We start from the raw sequence: 14,077 nt of genomic DNA on the forward strand, positions 1-14,077 counted from the left end.
TTGCATCCTATATGTATTTATGTGTCGCCATGCCTATGCTGATGTCAAAATCTGTGTGTGTGTGCGTGTGTGTGTGTGTGTGTGTGTGTGTGTGTGTGTGTGTGTGTGTGTGTGTGTGTGCGTGTGTGTGTGTGTGTGTGCGCGTCTGTCTGATCTGCCTCCTGGGCTCTATGACCCAAATCAAATGGTAGGAAACATCAATTTCACTATCTTATCTCCTGCTCCCCTCCCTCCTCTCTCCTTGTCTAATTTCTTTTCTCCACTTGCTCTCCTCCCCTGCAGCTCCTCTCTTCCTTGCCTCCTTCTGTTCTAGAGGTGTGATTACGATCCTTCCCGGTTTGTGTGTACGTGTTTGCTGACTCGTTGGTGATCTGAGCAGCTTGGCGCTGGGTATTGTGTGGTGCAATTCCTGGATGATGTCCCTCGATGAATGCCTCTATTCACAATTATAGCCTCTCCATTAGTTGCAGCCCTCACTGCCTTGTTGTAGTCTGTGCTTCTTCCATGCAAAAAGATGCAATTAAAGGAGGACCAAAACAAGCGCGGACACAAACAGAGTACTGAGGAAAAACACTTGGTTGAAAATAGTTGTATGTGTGCATGTGCATGTCCAAGTGTCTCTGCATATGTACCAGGCGGTCTCTTGAACAAATACATTTGTCTTAAGGGCAGTTTCTTGAACAAATACATCCGTCTTGAGGTGCTCACTGAATTATTTTGGTTTTGCTCCACTCACACTTCCAAATAAGGTTCACCTTGCATTTCCACATTCATTCTATACATTGTAATATTTTCCCTTTATTGTCTTTATGTTTGTTTTATCACAGAATTTGTCGAACTGATATGTGATGTGCACGCCAGAATAGACAGCCACACATATAATGATTTCAGTCATAGGAAGCAAACCAGATTACTGAACAAAATGTAATTATTTTCTTCACATCACATCTTGTACATGTGCATGTAACACCGCCCTTCTTGGGCAGTGCTGTGACTGAGCCCCTGTAGATTGACCGAAGGGGCTCACCACACATGGCTGACAGGAATGAGCTGGTTGCTGATGTCACCGTTTCATCCAGTCACGAAACAGTGCTGTAGAGAGGCACACAACAGACATAAGCTGTGTTTTACTATTCCAATAGTGTCCTAATTTCCTACGGATTCCAGTTTCCCCTGAACATATCTGCATTGATCAACTTCACATGTTGGGATGTGACAGGTGACACTGAGGGAATGGCTTGCATTGTCAGGGTACAAGGATAGAATTTGTGCACATGCAGCAATTCCTTTCAATGCCACGCTCACTGTCAAGGCTTTCAGATACAAATCCTTGTCTCGGAGTAATAACATCCGAAAATGTCAGCATCATAGCCACTGAGATAGGGATCAGACTGGTGAATCAGGACTGAGATATTGTTATTCTGATCCTATCCGCATACAACACTCCAAGTAGGTTTGAAGACAATTAAATATCCCAGTTTGAAAAACAAGAACTAGGATATTCAGTTGGAATATTATTGTCGGTCTATTTTACTATTTTTCAGCACTGTGTTTGAATGTGCAGCAGCATGTGTTTGCAGGAGTGTGCAGTCCACGTAGCCCTGACAACATCTTTACCCCCAATTCTCACCCAAGTGGTAGATTCGAATAGATTGTAGAAGCAAAGAGGAGGAATAAATTGAAAAAAGGACAAATCGACAACAAACAGACCGTGCAATCTCTCGACCACACACATAAACACACGTAGCTTGGGTTTTACACGTTTCCTTGGGCTCTGTCCGACTAGGGAACTGCATAGCTGAGGAGAAGGAAGCTCCGAAAAATACTTGGCCTACAAATGATGTCCTTTATTTGATCTATTAGGGTTGAAAATGGGGGCTGGGGCTTTGTCCCTTAGAGACAAGCGAAATAAACATGTCTTTTTCTCTCTGTGAGCCTCCCTCTTCCTTTCTCTTTCACCAAAGGCTTCCCATCTAAAGTAGAAGAGAAAGATCCGCTCCAGGAAAAAAATGGCTGTCATCTGTTTGTGTTGACGAGCTAGAGGGCAGAAAAGATTGCATTGCTTGAATGAGCGGCCAATCTGTCAATGTGAAGCATTTGATATGAAAAGGATCATTGTGGTTTATCTTTTCTCAGGCTTACTTTTGTGAATTGAATTTTAATTCATGTGTGTAACAATACAATCATTACACTGTGCTCTTTTAAATGATGCAGTGATTTAGTGACTGTGCTATTAACAAGAGGGCAAGCTTATTAACCATTTAAAATGTAAATGAATTATTCAACATTATGTTAAATGCTGTATTTATTCAAGATATCTGTAACATAAGCAAAACCACAGACAGAAAGAGTACCGTCGATAAGTGTGACTTCAGTTTGATATAGTGATAATCCTTATTTGACTAGATCACAGTTACAGATGGAGCCTGACTGTAATTTTTGGTTGCATATCCAGAAGCTTCCTATATGTCAGGTACAGATGTCAGGTCAGTGCCATAAAATGTTTAACACCAAGGTCAAAGTCAAACAGCTTGTTTGACTCTCAGCCTTGCAGATGCAGACATTAGCAATTCATCACCTCAAGTCCTTGGTTGGACACTGTTTATGTGTTCGTTTATCAAATTCAATACTTCACGGTTGAGCTCAAAATTATTCATACTAACTGTGGTCACACAAACTGAATTTTTAGTTGTTGAATGTGTATAGATGAGAATCAAAAATACTAAAATAAGAGATGGTTGACTTTGAACAAATGTCTTTATAGCCTATGTGAATATTGGCGTAATTTTCTATATTTATTCTGACTTGAATGTATTTCTGTGAGAATAATTTTAAGAATGTAAAACACAATGAATATGGAAACTATATTTCTTAATAAAACAACTTGAATATTCCAACCTGAAGATCTACTAAATAAGCAAATAGAAACTTACTTTACCAACACACTAAGTCACAGCATTAATTTTGGGCTAAGGTGAATTTGTCATCACATACATTTGTACTTCCCAAGAATGTTACAACTTTTTCATGCTTGTCAATTCTGATTCTAAACATAGATTAGACCTGATTTTTGCTCCATTACAGCATTCGTGTCGACTTCTCTCTCCTCCCAGCAGCAAGACATTGTATGCTCAGTCTTCACCAGCCTAGGACTACTCTTCACTCTGTGCCTTTTTATAGGTTTGTCTTACTGTACTCCCTACTGTGCTTCTATTTTCGTGAATGCTGTGAGAAATAATTGAAAGTGTTGTGTGCAGTCTTATCTTTTACAGCGCTCACATTTTCACGCGCCTTGTAATAAACTGTATCGGTAAAATCCCTGCTGGCTGCGGATTCTTCGTTCCCGTGAGATGGTAAACACTTGCTGGAAATTTGAGCCAAGATCAAATCTTCACCAGAGACTGAGACAGTGGTTGATTGATTTAAAATTCAACTGTTTGTGCTTGTTTGGTTGCTTGCTTCTGTCTGTCTGTCTGTCTGTCTGTCTGTCTGTCAATCATTCAGCACACATGTATTCATATTCTGAGGATTTTGTATGTAGTGCAGTAGTGAACTGAATTTTACACAAAAAATATAAGGCAAGGAACAGGAAAAAAATGCCTCATATTCTAATCACATTGCCACTCTGTAAACAAATACAGTACACCCCTCTGGTCAGTGGTCATGTCAACATGCTGAACTTTTATGTTGTTTGCCTGCAAGTTTTGTGTCATTATTTTGCTACATAATGATGGATCCCGCTCTCACTTTGGCTAGAAAATAAATAAATACATAAATAAAATATTGCTATCTATGTTACATCATTGAGTCGGTCCCAGAAGAAGCCATGACATTTCGTCCAGAGAGATTGATGAACTTGTATGTTGCAGATCATGTGCAAGTCTATTAAATCAACCAAAGTCCAAAATCAGAGGGCTGAGAATAACAAAACAAAAAGTATTAAATCGCAACCCAATTGATGTATGGCTTTATATAAATGCAATATAAAATCCCCAGTTTTTATATTGCAGTGACACTATGACTGCTGTGGTGCGTTTTCGGTCCGATGGAAACTTTATTGCATGAAGGGATGCACCGTTATGCAACAACGGGGAGATTATGCTTCTCTTTGGGTTATCTTGATTTTACAACACTTATAGAAGTTTTTCAATAACGTGTATGCATATATCCGCCTAAATATTGTTATCCAATATATCTACTGCAATTTCACATTAGATTGTTGGTTTGAAATTTACTTTTATTATTATTATTATTTTAATAAACATTAAAACCTGTTAAAACTTGTCTGTTGTTTTATTCCTTGTTTTTATTTTTTTGGGCATGAAAACAAAAATATGACATTTGGTTAACTGCTTTATATGACGATATGTATATGTGTTTTACGTTATGTAATATAAAAAAAAAGAATAGATAAAGTATAGTGAACGATTCTTTTGAACAAGTATTTCGAGTGAACAGATTCTAAAGATTCAGTTCACTTAAGAACTGGAATGCACATCACTAGTACAAAGCAGTGCAGACGACCATGGGCTGACAAGTCAAAATAGCCAACTGGTTAGTGACATGGGCTCTTGCTCATTAAGTACTTGGTTCGAACCCAGGTATGTGAATATTCTTAAATGAGCTTTTATTGTGCAATTAACCCTTAATTTATTAATTTATTTTTTTACCTCATGGAGTGTACCTATTGAAGTGTCCATGAAGTGTACCTAATCACAGGCCACTTCATTAGGGAAAAAGCTTAAGTGAAAGTGAAAAGTGCCACACCCGCCCTCACCCCCATGGTCAAAGGTCACAGGTGTCAAGCTCTAGTCCTTGGGGCCGCATTCCAACATGTTTTCCACGATTCCCTCGTTAAGTGCACCTGCGTGAAAAGTTTTAGCTCATGCAGAACGTGAAATGAACAAAATCTTTTCACGCAGGTGTGTTTAACGAGGGTAACTTGGAAAATATATTGGAACGCGGCCCCTCGAGGACTGGAGGTCGTCACCCCTGGTTTAAGTGAAAAGTACCACACCCGCCCTCACCCCCACTTTCTGATTGGCTGTTTGATCTGTGGCATCACTTGGACACTCCATTAGGTACACCACCATTTTCAAGTGTAGCTAATAACAGGCCACTTTATTAGGGAAATATCATGGTCAAAGGTCACAGGTGTCAAGCTCTAGTCCTTGGGGCCTGCATTAACGAGGGAATCTTGGAAAACATGTTGGAATGCATCCCCGAGGACTAGAGCTTGACACCTGTGGCCTTTGACCATGATATTTCCCTAATAAACTGTGTACCTAATGGAGAGTCCGTGTGATTCCCTCGTTAAGTGCACCTGTGTGAAAAGTTTTAGCTCCTGCAGAACGTGAAAATGACCAAAAACTTTTCACGCAGGTGGACTTAACGAGGGAATCTTGGAAAACATGTTGGAATGCGGCCCCAAGGACTAGAGCTTGACACCTGTGACCTTTGACCATGATATTTCCCTAATAAAGTGGCCTGTTATTAGGTACACTTGAAAATGGCAGTGTACCTAATGGAGTGTCCGTGTGATTCCCTCGTTAAGTGCACCTGCGTGAAAAGTTTTAGCTCCCGTAGAACGTGAAAATGACCAAAAACTTTTCACGCAGGTGTACTTAACGAGGGACTCTTGGAAACATGTTGGAATGCAGCCCAGAGGACTAAAGCCTGACACCTGTGACCTTTGACCATGATATTTCCCTAAAAAATTGGCCTGTTATTAGGTACACTTGAAATAGGCGGTGTACCTAATGGAGTGTCCGTGTGATTCCCTCGTTAAGTGCACCTGCGTGAAAAGTTTTTGTTCAAACCCTAACTCCAGCCCTAGCCCTAACGCTTTAGGGCGGTGTATGGCTATATGGGGTAGCACACGCGCAACTGTGTTGCAAATTTTCTATGATAAAATGTTAGAAGTCCCAACGGGATTTGAACCCAGGTCGCTGGAGTGAGAGCCCAGAGCACTAACCACTACATTATGCAACCCTCACTTACAGTACATGGAATATATATGGTTTTATGGAGCAGCTTACAAGCAAATAGTTATAATGGTTATGTGGGGCAGCACACGAGATACTGTGTTGCAAATTTCTCTTTGATAAAATGTTTTAGGTCCGGATGGGATTTGAACCCAGGGCGGTGGGGTGAGAGCCCAGAGCACTAACCACTACACTATGGAACCCTCACTTACAGCAGAGGGACTATATATGGTTTTATGGATCAGCTCACAAGCAAATATAATGGTTATATGGGGTAGCACACGAGCAACTGTGTTGCAAATTTTCTATGATAAAATATTTTAGGTCCCAATGGGATTTGAACCCGGGGCGGTGGGGTGACAGCCCAGAGCACTAACCACTACGCCATGGAACCCTCACTTACAGTGCAGGGACTATATATGGTTTTATGGATCAGCTCACAAGCAAATAGTTATAATGGTTATATTGGGCAGCACACGAGATAGTGTTGCAAATTTTTCTTTGATAAAATATTCTAGGTCTCACTGGGATTTGAACCAGGGTCACTGGGATGAGAGTCCAAAGCACTAACCACTACACTTTGGAACTCCCACTCTCAACACATTGAATATATATGGTTTTTAAGGAGCAGCTCACAAGCAAATGGGTATATGGGGCAGCACACGAGAAACTGTGTTGCAAATTTTCCTATGATAAAATATTTTAGGTCTCACTGGGATTCGAACCCGAACCGCAAACCCTAACCCTAACCCTAACCCTAACACCGTAACCCTTAACCCTAACCCTAACCCTAACCCTAACCCTAACCCTAACTCTAACCCTAGCTCTAACCCTAAGCCTAGCTCTAACCCTAACCCTAGCTCCAATCCTAACCCTAGCTCTAACCCTAATCCTAGCTCCAACCCTAACCCTAACTCTAACCCTAGCTCTAACCCTAACCCCAGCTCTAACCCTAACCTTAGCTCTAACCCTAACCCTAGCTCTAACCCTAAACCTAACCCTAATCCTAGCCCTAGCCCTAACCCCAACCCTAGCTCTAACCCTAACCTTAGCTCTAACCCTAACCCTAACCCTAAACCTAACCCTAATCCTAGTCTAACCCTAAAACTAACTAACCCTAGCACTAACCCTAACCCTAGCTCTAACCCTAATCCTAGCTCTAACCCTAACCCTAACCCTAACCCTAGCTCTAACACTAACCCTAACCCTAGCTCTAACCCTAACCCTAACCATAGCTCTAACCCTAATCCTAGCTCTAACCCTAACCCTAACTCTAACCCTAACCCTAGCTCTAACCCTAACCCTAATCCTAGCTCTAACCCTAACCCTAGCTCTAACCCTAACCCTAGCTCTAACCCTAACATTAATCCTATCTCTAACCCTAACCCTAGCTCTAACCCTAGCTCTAACCCTAACATTAATCCTAGCTCTAACCCTAACCCTAGCTCTAACCCTAACCCTAGCTCTAACCTTAACCCTAGCCCTAATCTTAACCCTAATTTTAAATCTAGCCCTCGCCCTAACCCTAACTCCAGCCCTAGCCCTAAACTATGGTTATATGGGGCAGCACACGAGCAACTGTGTTGCAAATTTTCTATGATAAAATATTGTAGGCCCCAATGGGATTTGAACCCGGCACGGTGGGGTGAGAGCCCAGAGCACTAACCACTACGCTATGGAACCTTCACTTACAGTACAGGGACTATATATGGTTTTATGGATCAGCTCACAAGCAAATAGTTGGTTATATGGGGTAGCACACCAGATACTGTGTTGCAAATTTTCCATGATAAAATATTTTAGGTCCCAATGGGATTTGAACCTGGGGCGGTAGGGTGAGAACCCAGAGCACTAACCACTAGGCTATGGAACCCTCACTCACAGTACACGGACTATATATGGTTTTATGGATCAGCTCACAAGCAAATAGTTATAATGGTTATATGGGGCAGCACGCGAGCAGCTGTGTTGCAAATTTTCTATGATAAAATATTGTAGGCCCCAACGGGATTTGAACCCAGGGCAGTGGGGTGAGAGCCCAGAGCACTAACCACTACACTATGGAACCCTCACTTACAGTACAGGGACTATATATGGTTTTATGGATCAGCTCACAAGCAAATAGTTAAAACGGTTATTTTGGGCAGCACACGAGATACTGTGTTGCAAATTTTTCTTTGATAAAATATTCTAGGTCACACTGGGATTTGAACCAGGGTCACGGGGGTGAGAGTCCAAAGCACTAACCACTACACTATGGAACTCTCACTCATCTTCCATGGAATATATATGGTTTTAAGGATCAGCTCACAAGCAAATGGTTATGGTTATATGGGGCAGCACACGAGAAACTGTGTTGCAAATTTTCCTATGCTAAAATATTTTAGGTCTCACTGGGATTCGAACTGCATGGAATATTTATGGTTTTATGGACCCTAGCTCCAACTCTAACCCTGTCTCTAACCCTAGCTCTAACCCAACCCTCCCTCTAACCCTAATTCTAGCGCAAACTCTTCCTGCACAACGTGAAAATGACCAAAAACTTTTCACGCAGGTGGACTTAACGAGGGAATCTTGGAAACATGTTGGAATGCGGCCCCGAGGACTAGAGCTTGACACCTGTGACCTTTGACCATGATATTTCCCTAATAAAGTGGCCTGTTATTAGGTACACTTGAAAATGGCGGTGTACCTTATGGAGTGTCCAAGTTACAAGATTCAAGATTCAAGATTCAAGATTCAAGAGTTTTTTATTCGCCATGTTTGAGCGTGCCAAACAAGGAATTTGACTTCGGTAAATCACAGCCTCTGTTCAACATTTAGGTGACTAACAACAACACTCAGCACATGTGAAGAACGAAAGATATTCTCAAACATCCCCAGATCTTAAACTCCCAAGAGGGCAAGGAAAAACTCAAAACTCCAGCTATGGGAAATGAGAAACCTTGAGAAAAGTCCACAGATGGGAGGGTCCCTCTTCTAGGATGACCAGGCTGCAATGGATGCAGAGAGGACACATAGTACAAACGTCACAGATCAAACAGCCAATCAGGAGGTGTGGCACTTCTCACTTTCACTTAAGCGTTTTCCCTTATGCTTTTTTTTTTTTTTTTTTACCTCGTGTAGTGTACCTATTGAAGTATCCATGAGGTGTACCTACAAATATTGTCATATAAAGCAGTTAACCAAATGTCTGATTTTTATGTTTTAATTGGCGAATAAAAAAACAAGGAATGAAACAAATGAAAAGGAATGGAAAAAAATCGTTCTTTTGAACGAATCGTTCACTCACGAGCCAACACGAACAGCAACACACACATAAACTGAGTATGTGCCGATACCACAACATGAAATCTCAAGATTCTCCAATTTGCCACGCATGCACGATTTGCAAGTGGCTGACCAGGCCTTGCGCTAACTGACCTGTGGTTTGGCGATCCTGTTTACAATGCGCTCGGTGTTTAATGTTGGACAATTTCCCACGGCACACTGGTTGGGAAACACTGATGTACAGTATGGCATTTGTCACAATCTCAATGTTGTGACAATTTGGCCTTAGCAGAAGAAATGCCATGGAGGGCTGGACAAACTGTGAAGTAAAAAGGTAGCGCAAGAAGCAGGAGAAAGGGGGTAAGAAAAATGAACAAGGGCTTTAAAAAAAGAATGAATTCAGTCAACAGTGCGGCAAGTCTGATAATCATGAATCAACTCCATGGCCTTGTGTGTGCCGTCTCACTGCCAGCAAAGATTCTTTAGGTGAATTACCGACTTGGTTTGGGAACTCCATCACTCTGTCACCCCGCAAACACATACAAACATAAATCAATCCTCAAAAAACAAATTGTCTCAGGAGCAGGTCTCGCCTCTGCTCCAAGTTCCACATCTCACACAGGAATAGTATGTTTCTCTTTTTCCACTTAGTTGAAGTGCAAATTCAGATTTGCAGAGTAGGAAATGGAGAAGTATTTCATTAAGGGAGCCTTTGTCACTCCTCATTGGGTTGGACAAATAACAAATTAATTTCTAGCCACTTAATTTCTCTCTGGTCTCCACTGAATTTACACTAACATCAAATTACCGATCACAGGAATGTGAACCCCCTCAAGTCTTTATCAATTCATTAAAAATATGCCGCAAAGGAGACGCTACAGAGGAAGTTCGCTTTTTAATTTAACTCCCTGCCTCCTTTAGCATCTACAAACACAAATCAAGTGATGTGTGTCATTCAGATTTGGATGTTCGGCATACCTGAAACAAACTGATGAGGAAACAAGTTGTGTTGTGATGACAGAGTTGACTTTCAACTTTTCAAAGTAAAATAGTCTGACTTAAAAAAAAAAAGAAGGGAAAAAAGTCTTTTTCACTGTGGGTAGTGGTGTTTGGTAAAGAAGCAGTTGTGTATTGACAGGGCCGTATTGATGTTTCAATTAGAGCAGTGTTACATTGTGCAGCAGCATGGTAACACCATGCATCTCCTGCCATCTGCTCTGCCTCCACGTCTGACGAACGACACACGTGGGGCTAATCGAGCCGCACATGAGCGATGGGACTGTGAGCTCTGACACACACACACACACACACGCGTGCACACACACTCCTTTATGTGCATCCTTACACAGAGAAATGGGGGAAGGAGGAGGGCGAGCTCCTGTTTTAACACCCTTCAGAAAGCCTGTGATTCCTCCCCTTCTGCCTTCACGTGAGCATCACAAGCAAGTTATTCCTCTGACTGGGAACATGCAAAACAGCACATGCAGGAGTTGAAATACATCAAAAGCTCATCCGATGCAAAGATTAGAAAAATAAGAAAAAAAAATACAAGGGGACTGCTCGTGGCAGGTTTCCCGTGCTGGCGTTCCTGCCTGCCAAGCCACATGAATCAAAGACCTCATTGTGTGGATTATTCCGTTAATCTATTGAGGGCATTGAGGAGTATTGCAGGTGTTAATGTGCCAGCTTCCCCCCTGCTTTATTGGGGAGGTGTAGCGTTAGCTTGGTAATCTGTTTTAAATGCTTTCTGGGGAACGAGACACTGAAACGCAGCCAAGAAAACCGCTATGGTGAAGAGCCTTCCATTAATACAACACAGGCGAGACTCATGCCAACAGGGATGAGCCAAGGAGCAACACTTGTTGAAATATTTGACTGTATGAATAATAAGGAGGGAGGGGTATGAGATAGCTGAAGCAGTCCCATATCGACATCCCCTACGCTTGTGTTTTCTCTTGCAGAAGGTGTGCTGTGTTCTATCCGTGCTCTCAACGCCTGCTCCAGCTGATAGACTTTAGAGGAGGAAGCAACAGCAATAGAGAAAGCAGTAAAGAGCCAGAGAGTGATGAAAGGTAAAAGGGGACAGAAAGAGAGGTAATCCTGCCTTTTTTTTATACTCCCCAGGGTGGTCTCTTCATCCAGGCCTTCAAAAAGAGGGACGGAATACACCTCCCTGTGACAATGGGAGGGACCCACAAGGGTTGTTGCTAACCGTGTGTGTGTGTGTGTGTGTGTGTGTGTGTGTGCGTACAGAGTGGTACAGCTTTAAGCAGGCCTTTGAGTGGCCTAATTGCATTGGAATACAGCGGTCTGAGAGCTGGCTCAGATCACGGTGGGCTGCTAGAGGGGTTAGAGCCCGCAACTTGGACAGGCACACTCAGCAAAAGAGAGCTCAATGCGGACAATTAATGCTCTCCCTCTCGTTAACTCGCTCCCCACTTTTTGTCCTCCTCAACTATTTTAGACCCCACGTCTTCTCCACAGTTCCCCTCCCTCACACCTCAGTTCGTCGTCATCGGCCGACGCATTAATCCGCCCTTACAGCCTGTCAATCTCCGTCTTCTTTGATGCCCACAACAATTAGAGCAGGGATGAAAGACGTGGGTCAGCTGCTGTTACGTAAGCCTTGCAGGAGGCCTTGACAACCCTTCTTTGTTCCTGTATAATGAGATAAACAATAATTATCATTGTTATGAGAATTATCCTGTGTGCTCAATTGAGAAATATTTAATAGCACACAAGTCAAAATCCCAATCATAATTTATTATATATGATATATTTCTATTTGTAGTGTTGATAAAATTATTGGGGAAAACCTTAGATTTCAGGCACATTCTACAAATCATTTTGATCCAGCTACGAAAAAAATGATACATTTGTTCAACTACTCGTGAGACCATACAATGGAGGTCTTTTGAATAAAAAGTCGATGATTCTAAAATAATGAAATGTTTAAGTGGAACCGCTTCAATTAAAGCTGGAAGCTGATTGTTTTATTTCAAATGCATTGTAGAGAGTAAAAACGCTCATTACGAAGCTACTTTTATGTTATCACGTTTAATAATATCATATTTGACTGCTGGTGGTTGGTTTATTTGCCTCACGGTCGTCATTTGGTGGTTTACTCCATGGCCTCTGTTCCTTCCCACAAAAATCCATGTAAGGTTAATTGAAGACTGGAAATTTCCCATCAGTGTGACTTGTTTGCCTCCATTTTTCAGCTCTTTGACTAACTGGTGATCAGTCCAGCTGTACCCGACTCAGTCAACTGGGATAAGCTCCAGCTCACCTATGACCTTGAGCAGGATAAGTGGTAAAAAAAAGATTGATAGATGGACCAACTCCTTCCTATGAAGTCTTTGAAAGCATCACTAATATTATTATTGTGCTTTTGGTCTAGTAAGTGCATAATCTTTCCCACAGTTGAAACATGCACGTTGTCTGACAAGGAATCTGGGAGCTGCATCGTTTTACACATTACAAACTGGCACAGTGGACAAAATGTGGAACAAGCCGTTTAGAGAACGTATATTTTACCAGCCCTCCTTTGTCTCTCTTCATTACGCAAGCGGTGTCTTAATAAAATGCAATTATTTCCGCTCACAGGACGCTTTCTAGAGAGAAAATGGCAGAGGGATGTGAACTGATGTATGGGGAGACGGTTGCCTAATTAGAGCGTTAGAAATTGAATCTTTACAACACACGGGTCATATAATTATCCATCCCACTGTTAATTTAACGCTTACATTCTCTGCTGTTCATCTTTATTCCCTTAAATGTTGGTTGGCAGTCGCCCTTGGTGGTCTGTTAATTTTTTTTTTAATATATATATATACGTGTATATAGTATATAAGTGATGGTAGCTCGGCCCCTAACACTGGCCCCCTTAAGTGATTGAATAACGGCCGACCCTGCAGTCCAAATAACAAGGCTCGCATCATTTATGCATTGTTAAACCATGTAATTGAAACGAGACATATTTTGCATATTAGACCATTAGAATAATGTGCTTTGCGTTTCTCCCAACACGACTATTTAAGCCTATGTGGTGATGTGGTAATTCCTTGAATTACAGCCTAATTACCACAATGTTCTTTTGATTTGGCCCATTTCTAAGTTACGCCACAATAATGTTCAATATTACCAGAAGGAATTACGGAGCCGTGCCCAGAAACTTTATCTTGTATCACTTGAATTCATTCAAAGGATTATTAGCCTATGAAATGATCGACATTAATGGCCCAATTAGGTGCACTTGTCAAAGAGTTCCACTTATAAGCGGAAACTAGTACAAGCACTTGGTGAATTTTCCATCAAAGTGCCGCCATCTGTTTATTCTTAAAGGGGTGGTTTGTTCAATAAGTGAAAGGGATTCCCAGGACTTAACACTTGGAAAAGCGGAAAACGTAGTTGGCAAAAGCAGCATACTGGTATTCACTTGGATCACTGATACTGTTGTATTCCTGGTTTATGGTCATAGAATCTTTTTGTGGGATTTTTTTTGTAGCACTTCATTTTCCACTCACTGACCACAACATTAGGTACATCTAATCCAAAAATGCCTTTTCAAGCAATGCTTGATTTTTAAAAGTTTAATTTCAAAAGATTATTGTAGTTGTAGTTGACAGTAATGTATCACTGCACTGAAATGGTGTTTCTAACATTTTGGCTAGTCACAATAGAGACCGAGAGAGAAACTTTTAGTTTTAGAAACATGACTCACTATAATTATACAACTGCAAAAATGTATTCTTTTCTGTCAAACTTTTTGTAGGCCTAGGTTGTTGTTGTTTTTTTAGACTAAGAACTTTGTAACAAATGCA

At 41.5% G+C, this 14,077-nt stretch overlaps 1 long non-coding RNA gene across 1 annotated transcript in view; it reads left to right on the plus strand.

Moving 5' to 3' along the window:
* Window positions 1-3,981, plus strand: part of LOC148392265 (uncharacterized) — a 57,111-nt gene extending 53,130 nt beyond the window's left edge. The window contains exons 2-3 of the long non-coding RNA XR_015860985.1: window positions 3,085-3,180; window positions 3,258-3,981. This is a non-coding gene — a long non-coding RNA (uncharacterized LOC148392265). The remainder of the gene's footprint in view (window positions 1-3,084; window positions 3,181-3,257) is intronic.
* The last annotated feature ends 10,096 nt before the right edge of the window (window positions 3,982-14,077 follow it).

The sequence above is a fragment of the Syngnathus floridae genome, chromosome 10 (assembly GCF_059516105.1).
Source record: "Syngnathus floridae isolate MCC-2025c chromosome 10, RoL_Sflo_1.0, whole genome shotgun sequence".
NCBI classification, from domain to species: domain Eukaryota; kingdom Metazoa; phylum Chordata; class Actinopteri; order Syngnathiformes; family Syngnathidae; genus Syngnathus; species Syngnathus floridae.